At 30.1% G+C, this 14,758-nt stretch overlaps 1 pseudogene; it reads left to right on the top strand.

Moving 5' to 3' along the window:
- Positions 1-10,907: 10,907 nt before the first annotated feature.
- LOC148212812 (uncharacterized) lies at positions 10,908-11,934 on the top strand (annotated as a pseudogene).
- The last annotated feature ends 2,824 nt before the right edge of the window (positions 11,935-14,758 follow it).

Genomic DNA, 14,758 nt, shown 5'->3' with positions numbered 1-14,758 from the left:
GTATCAATTGGGTATTTGATATACATCATCTAGCTTTTTGAAGACAAAATAATAGGATAGCCGATTTCGCTAAAGAAAAAAAAAAAAGTTGCTGCTAATATTTTGTCTTTGTATTAATTGTTGTACTCCATACTGTACTCTTTCCCCTTTCGTTTTCTATCATGCTTGAAGATGAAAGACTTGGTCAATTTAGTAGTGTCCACTATTATATTCTATCCCACTAAATATAGAAACTTTAGAAAAATAAAATGAAGAAAATAAAAAAAAATACACTAAGAATAGAAGGTACAAAAGTTTTGTGAAAAAAAGAAAAGAAAAGGTATAACTAGGAGGGGAAGATCATAAATCTATTCCAATTTCGTTATTAATTATAACAAAAATAAGCTAATAAATTTTAGAATTAATCTTTAGAATAAAATTTCCAAATTTTTTAATATTAATATTCTCATATTTCATTATTAATTTTAACTAAAAGTAAAATCATAAATATTTTAATTAATCTTTGAAATAAATTGACAAAAATTTTCATATTCAAACTTTTCACATTTTTGCCTGGTTAATTTTATGCATTGTAATTATTCATAATTTCAATTTACATTTATAGCATTATTTTTTTAAAATAATTTAACTATTTAAATTTTAAAACTTTTGAAATTTATCCTTTATTTATTATAATTAAAGAAAAGGTAATAAATTTTAAAGGTAAAATTAATAAAATATGGGAAAGTGTAAATGAATTTTTTATTTTTAAAAAGTGAGAGGGTGGTAATTTAGTTATAAAGGCAATATTGATGGTATTTATGTGGAAATGTGAAAGGGCGCAGGGAAATAATAAGTGAGGTGATATTTTAATTATTTACATAAGTGAATATGATTTGGGTGCGTGGCTTATCACCACAAATATGCGTCCATATTTGAGATAAGAAGTCGTTGTGCAAAAAAATAATAATAATAAAATAAAATAGCAATAACAACAACAATTAATTCGACAGGAAAATTAGGAAAGCTTAGCAATAATTAGTAAATTTGGTGAAAAGAAGTGGGGATAAAGCGCAACCACTCTCTCCATGAATCAAGGAGATTGGCAACTATAAATCTTATTAGTTTCAACATGGTACTATCTAAAAATGTAGTTTCTGTCGTGATGATAATATATACCATGACAGATGAAGGTGAATCATGGAAAACTCTTTACCGAATCAATATAATGCCTTGCGGAAATTCCATACGACACATTTCTCAACTAACCCTCTCATGAATAATGAGGCTTTTCTCTTCACCTAAGATCTGCAATACTGAACAAATTGTTGAAGAAAGAAGATAAAATCTATGTCATGTATAAAACGAAGGGAAAATGAATCCTTTTTATAGTGGTATGTTGGAGGAGTTGTAAAAACTTTTGGTATTACTAATTCTTTTTAAATTCCATGAAGTATATAAATGAAGGTAAAACTATCCATATTCTACCCTTTTTAAACTTCCTTCATTTATCAATAATTATAAGCGCAATTAATTTTTATTTATAAATTAAATTTTCCAACAATTCTAGAAAAAGTTAAAAAAAACAAAATTAATTTAATTTTGATGTAAATGTGTGGGTAGTGCTTATATACATTTTTTTAGTTATTTAACTATTGGAATTGTAAAACCTTCAAAATTGCATCATAAATAGACACTTTTATTTTATATTCAACTTTTCATATTCTAACTCTACAACATTCTTATTATTCTTCAATTTTATGATTTATGGATGCATTTTATTTTTATACTATTATTTTTAGAAATGATTTAATTATTAAAATTCTAAAACTTTTATACTACTACTATTTTTATATTAACTTTACCCCTTATTTAAAAGAAATATTGCTTAGTAACTTATTAACAATTAATTAAATAAGATGATACTTTAGAACTTAAATACTTTATTTATTAATGAATAACTAATTGTTAATTACATGCCCTATAAAATTCAAATAATTATATTCTAAATAAATGGATAAAAAATTTATAAGTTTCAGACAAAAATTGAAAAGATAGGAAAGAAAAAATAAAAAAGAAGGAAGACAAATAATTAAAAAGAGAGGATACTTAATGTTTAAACTCTAAAATTTAAAAGCTATAGACAAAAAAAGAAAAAAAAAGGAGGAAGGAAAAAAAAAAGAAAACAAAAAATTAGAAAGAAGAAATTTGAATGAGAGAGAAATGAGTAGGAGAGAAGGGAGAGATATACGTACAAGGAGGTGGGAGAGAGACATAAATTTATAGAAGGATAGTTTGGGCATCATAAAATATCGTCTAGTAAATGCTTCTTTCACATTCGTACTTTTATATATACTAATGCGCTACCACGTTGCACGAAGTATGCTTAACTTAATTAATTTTATAATAAAAAATCACTAATGATAAAAAAAATAATAAACAAAGAAAAAAATTAAAATGAGTATCTATATAAACTTCATAATAAATAAGCATATATATATACATTGTTTTCTACGAAGGATTTGACTTAGTATTTTGTCTGTTTTTAATTTCAAGTTTTTTATGAATTTTAAAGTTATCACTTAATTTCTATATCAAGGCTCAATCCAACTAAATTCATAGTATCTACCGATTTCACCATGTCCCTTATTTTAATGTTAGTATATTATTATTGCAAGATAAACATACCTAGCTTCAAAATCAAATTGTAACATCTATATTCCTTTGCACACACCATCGTAAATTGCTTTTGAGTTTATGGATACTGGAAAAATGAAGGAAATGAGAGAGAATAAAAATAGACAAAATAGAACCGGGATCATATTGTGAGTAGAGTAATGGGAACGAACTATTTTTCATAATAAGAGAATAAAATAGTAACAAAAAATAAAATAAAATCCCAACTATACACTCATCTGTTAGGTATATTACCAACTTCATAAAATTGTAAAACGGTAACGTTGCAAGCCTGATATTCGAGATATATAGATTTGGCACGTGCATCCTTTGCAACTTACATCTTGAGATGCTTTAGAGATTGAATAGTCTTTTAGAGATGTTTTGATAAGGAAACTAAAAATAAAGTAGTGAAAAGTGTTCTGGAAAAAATAGTAGAATAAACCTATTTTTATAGTAGTAGAGAATAAAAAGTTACAAAAGTTTTTGAAATTCTTAAACTCTTCAAATTCTAGTATGAATTAAAATTAATTTTATGTTAGTAGGAAGTCTTTTGCATTCTAACCTTTTAAATCCTATACATTTATTAGTATTGATAATTAAAGAAAAAAAATTAATTTTATGTCGTAGGAAAACTTTTTACATTCTAACTTTTTGAATTCTATAAATTTATTTGTATTAATAATTAATAATTAATTTATACATAATATATTAATGACATAGTTTGTAAATTAGTAAATTTAATAAGGGACAAAAGTGTCCAAAAATATTTTTCCTACATTCTCCATTTTTAATATAGTATAGATATAGATTGTAAAACAGTAAGGTAGCAAGCCTAGCTTGGTATTGGAGATATATAGATTTGACACGTGTATCTTTTGCAACTTGATTAATATGTCATCAACGTCTTGAGATATTTTAGTGTTGTGGAAAAAATGGTGGAAGAAATCCTATTTTTATAGTAGCAGAGAATAAAAAGTTACAAAAGCTTTTGAAATTCTAAAACTCTTCAAATTATAGTATGAATTATAATTAAAGAAAAAATTAATTTTATTTGGTAGAAAATTCATTGGAACCCTTAAATCCTATAAGTATCGATAATTAAAGAAAAAAATTAATTTTATGTTGCATTCTTAACTTTTTAAATTCCATAAATTTATTAGTATTTAAAATGATTTAACTTTTAACTCATTCAGGCAAAATATTATTAAGTATTCTAAATTAAATTTAAATTTAATATGTTATTTTTATTTTATTGGTGAAATGTTTTTTTTCTATTAAGTTAAAAAAATTAGATTAATTTAATGAAGGTTGAGTTTGATCTTTTAAAATAAAAAACTCTATCAAAGGAAGAATTTTGGTTAGGATTTACAAATATTTTTGAAATCTAAGTTTAAGAAAATATTAATAAATAGAACATCTTGTTTAGAAACATAAAACTAAAAATTGAGTTTTGATATCTAAAATTATTCTATATATATAACTTTAGCTAAATAGATTTTTAAATACTTCTAATTTATATTTATGTTATTGTTGGAGTTGTTCTTAAACTATTAGGATGTAGGTAAAATAAATGTAATGTCGTGTATTTTATTTTTGACATTTTTAATTGATAGTAGTTTTTAAAATTTTTAAATATGTAGAATATGTTGGTTAATAGATTTTCTCAATAAGACATTTAAGAAAACCTCCATCCTAATATTTGCTATTAAATATGCATATGAAAGTAGATTAAATCAATGATAATCACGTATTTTTTTTTATTTAAGAAAACCATAAAAATTAACGTATCAAATTTTATCTGTTTCATTTTTTTTTTTACGTCTTCCATGGGATGAGATTCAATAAGTTATTTTTTCTTCATATTATTCTAAGCTTAAAAAACCCAAATAACTTAAATATATGTTTTAAAAGTTATATTGATTTTATTTTTTTTTTTTGGACACAATATTGATTTGATATAAACATTACAATTTGTAAACGATCAAATTTCTTTTGTTTTTTTGTTTTTTAAATGGATGAGAATTTGACTTCAGGCTGTATATTGTTCGATAATATATATCTTAACCAATATAGTCATGCTTAAGTTGATAGCCAGTAATCAATGTAAAATGATAATCGAGCATCTTCTCATTCATGTCGTCCCAGGTCGATATTGCCACGTAAAAAATAATGGAAAAAAGCCAATTTCATTTTTCATAAATTTTATTTATTAATATATAAACATTTGGTAGAAGACTCGTAATTTAACATTTTATTTTGATCTCTATACACAGAGATATTAGTAAATTACTATTCCCAGGAAAATTAAGTCATTAGAAAATTAAAATCAGTTAGAAAAAAAGAAAGAAAAAACCTGATGCTTGTCTTCCAACAATGGCAGCAGGCTGGACACTCTCCATCGCCCATTTCTTCACTCTACACTATTTGGTTTCTGCTGCTATGTTTTTACAACAAAAAACAATTAAAAATAGACAAAAACTAAATAACATAACGTTTCTACACTATACTCTTCTCTCGTCAGTGCAGGAATCGTGGTAAATTTGTTTTTCTTTGTCTCCGTGTTAGCACAAGTGAAATTCGTGGGTCTAATGCCAAAGCGAGCATAGTTCAACGGTAAGTGACATATATGTACCTCCAACCAAGAGGTCGTGAGTTTGATTCCCTACCCAACATGTTGTACTAAAAAAAATTACCGTGAAAAAAAAATAATATTTAAAATTGCAACGTAAAAAATTAAAGTCAGTATTTCGAATTTCAAAGTTTTATTTAAAGGTGGTAAATAACATGTTTGTAATTCATTAAAAATGAAAAGGGTATTATGATCTAAAAATGTTAAGATGTTTGCTTTTTAATATAGTATAGATTATAGATATAGATATTGATAAATACATTACGAGAATTTAAATAAATAGAGAAAAAACATGGATGAAGAGAAGATGAAAACTTATAAAATTTCAGTAATTATGCATTCAAGAGATCTATAGACTTAAAGAATTATATAATTCTTTTTCTTTCAATTTTCTTTGACTTATATTTCTCCTTTGTATTTATTTATTTTCTCTAAAATTTATATTTTGAATCTTGTTTTTATCTCTAAATTTTTTCCACTACAATTTTTTCTCTTTCTTTCTAATTTATTTTTTTCGTTAACATATATTTTCTTTTCAACTTTACTTTTTTTTCCTCTAAATTTTTTCTCTGTTCGCCTTTTAACTTTTCTTCCACTAATTTTTTTCTAAATATTTTTATTTATCTCTCTAAAATTTATGTTCCAAAAGTTTATTTACATCCCTATAAACTTGTATTTTCATGTATCTAGGATGACAAAAATTCCCGTAAGAATAGGAAATGCATGTCCCGACCTCACCCTCGATTCAAAATTTTAAATAGTTAATATATATATATTTATTACACTTTTTTTTATTTTTTAAATTCGAAAAATCATTAAAATTAATTATAAAATCGGCACATGCGAAAATTTTTGCCATCACTAATATAGAGACAGAGAAATAAAAATTTAGAGAGATGTAAATAAACTTTTGGAAGATAAATTTTAGAGAGATAAATAAAAGTTTTAGAAAAAAATTAGTGAAAGTTAAAAGACCACAAGAGAAAAATTTTAGATAAAAAAAGTAAAGTCGACAGGAAAAGATATGTTAAAGAAAAAAAAAGAAATTAGAACCAAAGAGAACAAAAAAATATAGTGGACAAAAATTTAGAGATAAATACAAGATTTAAAATATAATTTTTAGAGAAAATAAATCTACGAGATAAATAAAAGTCAGAGGAAAAGAAAATTGAAAGAGAAAATAATATATAATTTTCAGAGAAAAAAATCGATTAGGAAGAGAGAAAAGTTATTAAAGACGAAAATTTAGAGAGAAAAAAATTCAGAATAAATGCATAAGATTTGTCCGGATTTAATTACAAAAAAAATAAAGTTTCAAAAATGTCGTGCCAAAATTACATTAAATGCCCAAGATTTAATTGACCATAAGGGCTAAGAAGTGGAGATAATGCAAAAAAAAAAAACTGAAATTTGAGGATCCCAGTCCGGGATTGCAGAATCCTGGACCAAATAGTAACCACCCGATCCGGGATTCTGCAATCCCGGTCTGGGATCCTTCAATCCCAAACCAGGATCCTTCAATCCCGGTCTGGGATCCTCCAATTTCAGGATTTTTTTTGCGTTCTCTCTCCTCTTAGCCCTATTGTTATTAATTAAATCTCGAGCATTTAATGCAATATTGGCTCGAGATTTTTGTAATATTGACTTTTTTGTAATTAAATTCGCACAAATCTTATGTAATTATGTAATTAATTATTGTGAGAGATTTGTGGAGGGAATAAAGATTGGAAAGAGATTTGTGGAGGGAGAGATGTTGATTTAGAAACATGAGGGTACTATGGTAATTTCACATTTAAAAATTATGAAATTATTAATAAATAACGAAGAGTAGGTGATATATTAATTTTTTTCAAAATAGGGTCATAAATACAAAGTGAATTATGGGAGGGGTCAAAATTTCAAATTTCCCTACCAATTTAATATGGAAAAAATCTATTTGAAAAAAATTGAAATTACATAATGAAATATTAAATATTTAACCGGTTAATATGGAAAATCGAATAATTACGGCAGATTGTAAATCTCCCTATTTAATTAGGTTACATATATCTCGACATTAAATGGCAAGAGGGCCAAGAATAAATGTAGAAAAAAAAAACTAGTGGAGCTGTGTGTATCTTGGCCTTGGATAGAACCATCTCGGATCGGGATTGTAGTATTTAGAATGAGAAAGAATTTTTCTAGAGATAAATATGAGAAAGAAAAAATATTTTTGAGTTTTTTTTTTAAGAAAAAAAATCATATTTTGAGAAACAGAAATATGTTTTTGAAAACTTTTTTTTTTTTAAATTTACATAGAATTTCAAAATGGTTTTTGAAAAACAAAAAACAAACCACTCAATTTTTAAAAAACTAAAAACCAAAAAATGAAATGGTTATCAAACGGCCATAAATTACCAAATAGATATTATGATTGGGTCTAGATTTAATATTGGTATGCATTTTTCGTACTCCGTGTCCTGTTACATTTTGACTAGCCCTTTAACCTCCTTGTCACATAATAAAATCCAAATTTCATGCTTCCTCAAATATTGGAACAGGGCATTTCCTTTACTTGTTGCTTAGGCTGACCAGCATCCGTAACAGTCCTTCATTTCCTCATTACCACTGGACTGGGACAAAAAATCGATTTCCGAAACTTTCTTTCCCACCCCATTCAATTCAGGGCTGTAATTGAAGCAAGCACTTGGCTTTAGAGCCTTATCACGTAAGGGAGAAGAAATACTGAATGTGTGAAGCATACGAGTAAGAAGTTGCCTTCTTACTCTGTCTATCATCTGGGATCAATGCACTCAATTTATCTTGATTTGGGCAGTAACAGACTCTTTGAGGTCCTCCACAAATGAAATAACATCAACCCTTTATTAGGTTTACCAGACCTGTTACCAACTCTTTGGTAGCATGTTCTTCCCCTTTCTTTTGCTCTCCACTCTACTCGTCTTGTTGTCTCGAAGAAGTTTCCCTTTTGTTTGTGCTAATGAGTAGGGTTTTCCATGCCATCTACCATTCTTTCTGCAGCAATGATCACAAAAGCCAAATCCGGCTACAATGCTAATTTACCTTTTTTTATTTATATAGACCAAGATAATACAATTATATGAACATAAAACAAAATAAGTTTACAAGATAAGTGCTGGAAGGCATAAGAATAATATAAGACAAAGATTCTTGTGACGACTTTTCTAACGTGTATTTTAAGTTAAATTAGTGAAAAGATATGTCAAATCTTAGCTTAGTAGTTAAGGTATCTATGTCTGACAGTTCGAATCTGTACTAAAAAAAATCTTAGTGAGAAATATACTAATATTTTATAAAAAAATATAGTTATAAATTTCCGTCTCTATCTATAGTTTTAGAGTAGGACTAGAAGTATGTCCCCAAGGAATAGTTTGAGTGGCTTGGGGCTTCGACGAATAACCTTGAGGTGTTGGATTCAAGGTACAAGGAACACAACTCGAGTAAGCAATGGCCATTGTTGCTTACAAATTCTTCAAACTTACATAAATGTCCCAAAATCAACCTTAAAAGTTTTTAAAAATCTTCATCTTTAAACTTTCCATAATAGAAACTCCTTAATTTTTAAAAATCCGACGAAGCCACCAGCAGCCCATAAAAGGAAAACGGACCTGGTTATTGGAGTAACGTTCTCGCTTTCAATTAGATCTCGCTCTCACTCTCGCTCTTGACGGTCAGATCTCGCTCTCATTCAAGGATAGGAAGTTAACAGTTGGACGACAAATGAGAGAGGCAGAGAGCAAGAGGGAGTGAGAGAAGAGATGCTGCATGACCTTTAGAGAGAGAGAGGAGGTGTTAGGAAGAGAGATGAAACATTAAACCATTAAAATCTTATTTTTAGAGAGAGAAAATATGTCTATGAAATTAATTGGGTTACATTAAACCAATAAAATCCTATTTATAGAGATAGAGAAAGTGTGTCTATGAAATTAATAGGGTTTTTGTTCGATTCAAAGTACAACCAAGCTAGATATCATAATTAATTGGGTTTTCGTTCGATTCTAAATCCTATTTTTAGAGAGAGAGTGTGTGTGTCTCTATCAAATTAATTAGATTTTTGTATAGTTTTTATAATGCATCATCATACATTATATTAATTGTGTCATATACAATTAACTCAAATTCCCTTCAATGAATTTGAACAATTCAAATTTTTTTCAAAACAAAATGTTCTTAACTATCATTTACGAGCTAGCAGGGGGATCTAATGGACCTACAGATCAAAAGCTCCAACGATACGAGATTAATTGATTAAACTCATTAATCATATTAATCAACATTCATTAACTGTTGGTCATTCCACTAAAGACCCAAAGCTGAACTCTTATCAATGTAGAATATTTATGTGTCCACGAATATTGACCATTCATGGCAAGTTAATCCTTCACAAGTGCTCATAACCCGGTTGTGGTCCGATCAATAATCGGAAGTCCTTTTCGGACTAGTCAGAGGGTGACACCTATGTTCAAGTCCTAGAGTCAACATTGAAGGTGACACTCATCTACTCCCCTAAAGTCGGGGAGAAGTGAATTTCATCTAGTGAAGTTATGTTCCCAACTCTCCACTTGGTCTCATCCCCAAAATGGTAGGAATGTTGAGTTGGCGACCGGGCCACTCTCACCCATACAGATCAAAGAACGAGTCCTGACAGGCAGGAGTCCATAACTCACTCAGAATTGAGAATGAGTTGTCTGGTCATCCTCTATTAGTCAACGACGTTACATCTAAAGATTTACTATTTCGCGGTCCGGCTTTATACAAACTTATTGTATAGGATACCTCCACTCGCATGTCTCTACACGAACGACCTAGATCAGGTCGTTTGTAACATTTACAAAGTGGGTCGTATCCATAGTGTTGCTAGGATAAGGTACCCAACTTTATCCATATACTATAGACCTTTTAGGTTATTCCCGGGACATTATCCACTTATATATCGAAGGTATATCAAATATATACCCAGTATATATACTGTCTCGATTACATGATAATAACCTTGGTGTTTAGTTTATTGGATTTGGACAACGCAATGTTGTAAATTCAACAACAAATTGATTAAATAAAAAAAAACAAAACTTTATTGAATATAAATTTTTTTTTACATAAATACAACCTACGAGTTTAAGGCAACACACCCAACGTTGAGATGGTATTAGAGCCAAGAGGTTGAAACCCTAACCCTAACCCTAAACCTAGCTGTCGCCGCCCACCTTCACCGTCACCGATCGCCGCATACATCATTGTCGCTGACGCCATTGTCCACTCGTTGTCGTCGTGGGTTGAAAAGTTCTTTTTTTGGGCCGTCGTCTTCGTGGGTTACGCAGGGTCACAGTCGCGGATCATGTTTGTCGTTGGGTTACAAGTCTCAACCGCAGGTTTTCGTGGGTGTTGTAACATCAGCGTCGTGGAATTGTTGCATTGCTGCCGCCACCACTTACAATTTCACAGTAGGTTTTCCCTCTTCTAGGGTTTCGATGCTGTTGTTTGTTCGCCGCTACTACCTTAGGTTCCGTCGCCATCGTCCGCCGCCGCCACCTCGATTTTTTCATTGTTTGTCGCTTTTTTTTTTTTGCCATTGTGGTTTGTTGGTGTAGAATCAGTAGCTATGGTTGATGTACCTTCAAAGAAAATAGATCGGTCATATAACTTTAAGATTTCTGAAACTCGGTTCAGCCCTAGTGGTCATCTTGTCCAAATAACTAACATCCAGCTTAATGGAGACAATTTTCTTCGTTAGTCTCAAAGTGTTCGAATGTATCTTCGTGAGCAAGGTAAAATTGGCTACATTACTGGAGATAAAATTGCATAGTAATGACTTGATTAGTTTATTCCATGGATAAGGAGATCAGTGCCAATTATAAGTGTTATTCCACTACAAATGAATTATGAGACAATGTGAAAGAGATGTACTCTGATGTAGGGAATCAGTATTAGGTTTTTGAACTGACTCTAAAGTTGAGTGAGATTCAATAAGGAATAGATACGGTTACAAAGTATTTTAATTATTTGAAAAGAATTTGGCAAGATTTAGATTCATCTGATACTCATGAGTGGAAATGCTCAGATGGCTCTAAACTTTGCTTTAAAATCGTCGAAGAAAGTCAAATTTACAAATTTATTGTTGGCCTAAATCTGGAATTTGATGAGGTCAAAGGCAAAATTATTGGTTACAGCCACTTCCAACAATTGGTGATGCTTTTTCTGAAGTTCAGCGTGAAGAAAGTCATCGGAATGTTATGCTCGGTAAAAAGAGTACAAGCAACATTGTTGAGAATTCTACATTGGTGACTGAAGCATTTGCGAATAAAGCATCAAATCATCAAAGTAAGGAGAATGAGAAATCTCGTGTATGGTGTGATTATTATAATAAATCTCGATACACCCGTGAAACTTGCTGAAAGCTTCATGGAAAACCAGCTAACTGGAATAGTAATAAAATGGGTGAAAAGAGTGGTGGCAACCAGTTGTCTTCTATTGCAAATACTGTTGACTCTCACCAGTTCAATAAAGAGCAAGTTGATCAACTCCTAAAGCTGCTAAAGACTAATCTATCATCTAGTAATCCTAGTGTTTCCTTGGCACAATCAGGTAACTATCCTCATGCTTTATCATGCCTGAATTCATCTCTATGAATTATCGATTCCAGAGCCTCCGATCAAATGACTAGTTCCTCTAAACTCTTTCAGTCTTACTCTCCTAATTATTGCAATGAAAAAATTCGAATAACAAATGGTAGTTTCTCTTCTATTGCAGGGAAAAAAAACTATTCGATTAACATAAGCTTTTACCTTAAAATTTGTTCTCTATGTTCCTAAACTAACATGTAATCTTTTATATGCCAGTAAAATCTCTAAAGACTCTAAATGTCGTGTCACTTTCTTTGGAACTCATTGTGTCTTTCAAGATCAAGATTCAGAGAGGATAATTGGACATGCTAGGATGCTCGATGGTCTCTATTTCTTTGATGAATTTCCAACTGGTAATAAAAAAGTCGAAGGCTTTAGTAGCGTTAGTTCTCCTTCTGTTGGTGAAAAATAATGCTTTGGCATCGTAGGCTAGACATCCTAGTTTTTTCTATTTAAAATTCTTGTTCCCAACCTTATTTAAAGGTGTTGATTGTTTAATTTTTCAACTTGAGAGTTGCATTTTGACTAACCATCGTCGTTCAACAGTCTCTTCAACCTTATAAGGCTTCTAAACCTTTTTATTTAATTCATAGTGATGTATGAGGGTCTTCCAAATAGTGGAAAACGCTGGTTTGTAACTTTCATTGATGATCACACACATTTATCTTGGGTTTATCTAATGACAAAAAAATCTAAGGTGAAAGACCTATTTATTCATTTTTATCATATGATTGAAACTCAATTTCAAACAAAAATAAGTATTTTCCACTCTGATAATAGGACTGAATATTTTAATGACTTATTGGGAATTTTTTTGAAATATAAAGGCATTTTTCATCAATCTACATGTCGTGACATTCCCCAACAAAATGGTATTGTAGAACAAAAAAATAGACACTTACTTGAAGTCTCTCATGTCATTAAGTTTTCAATGCATGTTCCACAATATTTGTGGGGAGAAGCAATTATCAGGGCTGCAAATCTAGTAAATTGGATGCCTTCTAAAGTTTTAAATTTTAAAACTCCCCCAAATTGTCTAATACAATGTTTTCCCATTGTTCGTCTTTTCTCTAACCTATCGAAAAAAAGTTTTTGGGTGCAGTATTTATGTTCATATCCCTGGTCCTTTTTGGTCCAAAATTGATCACCGGGCAGTCAAATGTATTTTTGTGGGCTATGCCTCAACACATAAGCGTTATAAGTGTTTTGATCCTACAACAAAAAAGGTTTATGTAAGTATGAATGTGTCTTTTAGAAAATAATATGACTGTGTCTTTTTTAGAAAATAAACCATTTTTTACCCAAAATTCCATTCATGAGGAGGAATCCACGAGGTAATTTTTGGGATATCTCTACCCCTATTCCTAATATTATTTGTCCTGATATCTTGATGTCCCTAGTTCTATTCCAAGTGTAGAAAATTCTTATTCAAGGGGAGAAACATTACAAAATGACCCAGTGATCAAAATCTTGAGCTTCAAGTTCATACTAGAAGGCGACCAAATCAATAGAATGAAGATCAGAGAGTTGACTTGTCACGAAACCAGTCTCATACTCCAAGGAATGATACTAAAATTCCTGGTAACGAATCTCCTATTCCTACTTTATCTCCCATTCAAAACATCTTCCCTAATGTGTCTGATCTTGATGTTCTCATCGCTTTTAGAAAAGAAAAGTATTTGTAGATGCATTAAATATCCTATTGCTAATTACCTTTCATATGGAAAGCTTTTAGATAGTCTAGAGCTTTCACTTCTAAGATAAATAACATGGTATTCCAAGGAACATTCAGGAGGCCCTAAATGATTTGAATTGGAAATTAGCAGTTATGGAAGAGACGAATGCTCCAAAATTGAATTGTAGATTTACCAAGAGAGAAGAGAACTGTAGGATTCAAATGAGTTTTCATTATAAAATGAAATGCTGACGATGGCATTGAGAGATACAAAGTAATGCTGTCAGTTAAAGACTTTACTCAAACCTATGGGATTGATTATCAAGAAACATTTACCCCCATTGCTAAGATTAACTCTATTAGAGTTCTTTTGTCTGTTGTTGTTAACTTAGATTGGTCTATTCACCAATTGGATGTCAAAAATATCTTTCTCAACGGGATCTTGAAGAGGAGGTATTTATGGATTTACCACTGGTTTTGAAATGGATATTGGAAATAATAAAGTGTGCAAATTAAAGAAATATCTCTATGGTTTAAAACAGTCCCCTCAAGCATGGTTTGAACGTTTTGAGAAAACAGTCACTAGCTATGGTACTAGGATAGATGAAACTGAGGGGGACGAGAGGGGAAATTAATTAAAGATTTGGGTATTTTCTTTTTTACCTAAAAGCCATATTTTCTTGACTTAGAATGAGGGTTGCGAATTTGGGACGGAGATGGAGGGGTCGAAACAGAGAAGGACAATGAAAGGGTCAGTCAACATTGGTGACAATCCAATTACTCAGATTTAGCTGTCGACGTTGGTGACTTTTGGAGCACCAAATTTTGAACCATTAGAACAAATGGCCTTTTAATTTACACACATGGATTGTTCGCCACGTCATAGTTCTGTTAATTCTAACACAATTTTTAATTGAATTTTAAAGTGTAGGACCAAATGTGATTTTTAACCTATAAATTATATTATAATGGATGAACTATGATTTTTGAAAAAGTGTAAATTTCTCATATATGTTTAAATATATATATAACATAGTATGTATTGAATTAAATTTTGTATGAAAAATTTATTCATATAGACGACGGGGACAAAATGTCTCCCAACCTGGCTCACGGGAAATCTAAAACGGAGATTTTTCTACCAGGAAACCCCTA

The sequence above is a fragment of the Momordica charantia genome (genome assembly GCF_013281855.1).
Source record: "Momordica charantia cultivar OHB3-1 chromosome 2 unlocalized genomic scaffold, Mcharantia_2.0 BLBB01000002.1, whole genome shotgun sequence".
NCBI classification, from domain to species: domain Eukaryota; kingdom Viridiplantae; phylum Streptophyta; class Magnoliopsida; order Cucurbitales; family Cucurbitaceae; genus Momordica; species Momordica charantia.
The sequence above is the reverse complement of the archived record's forward strand: the minus strand, read 5'-3'. Positions and strand labels throughout refer to the sequence as shown.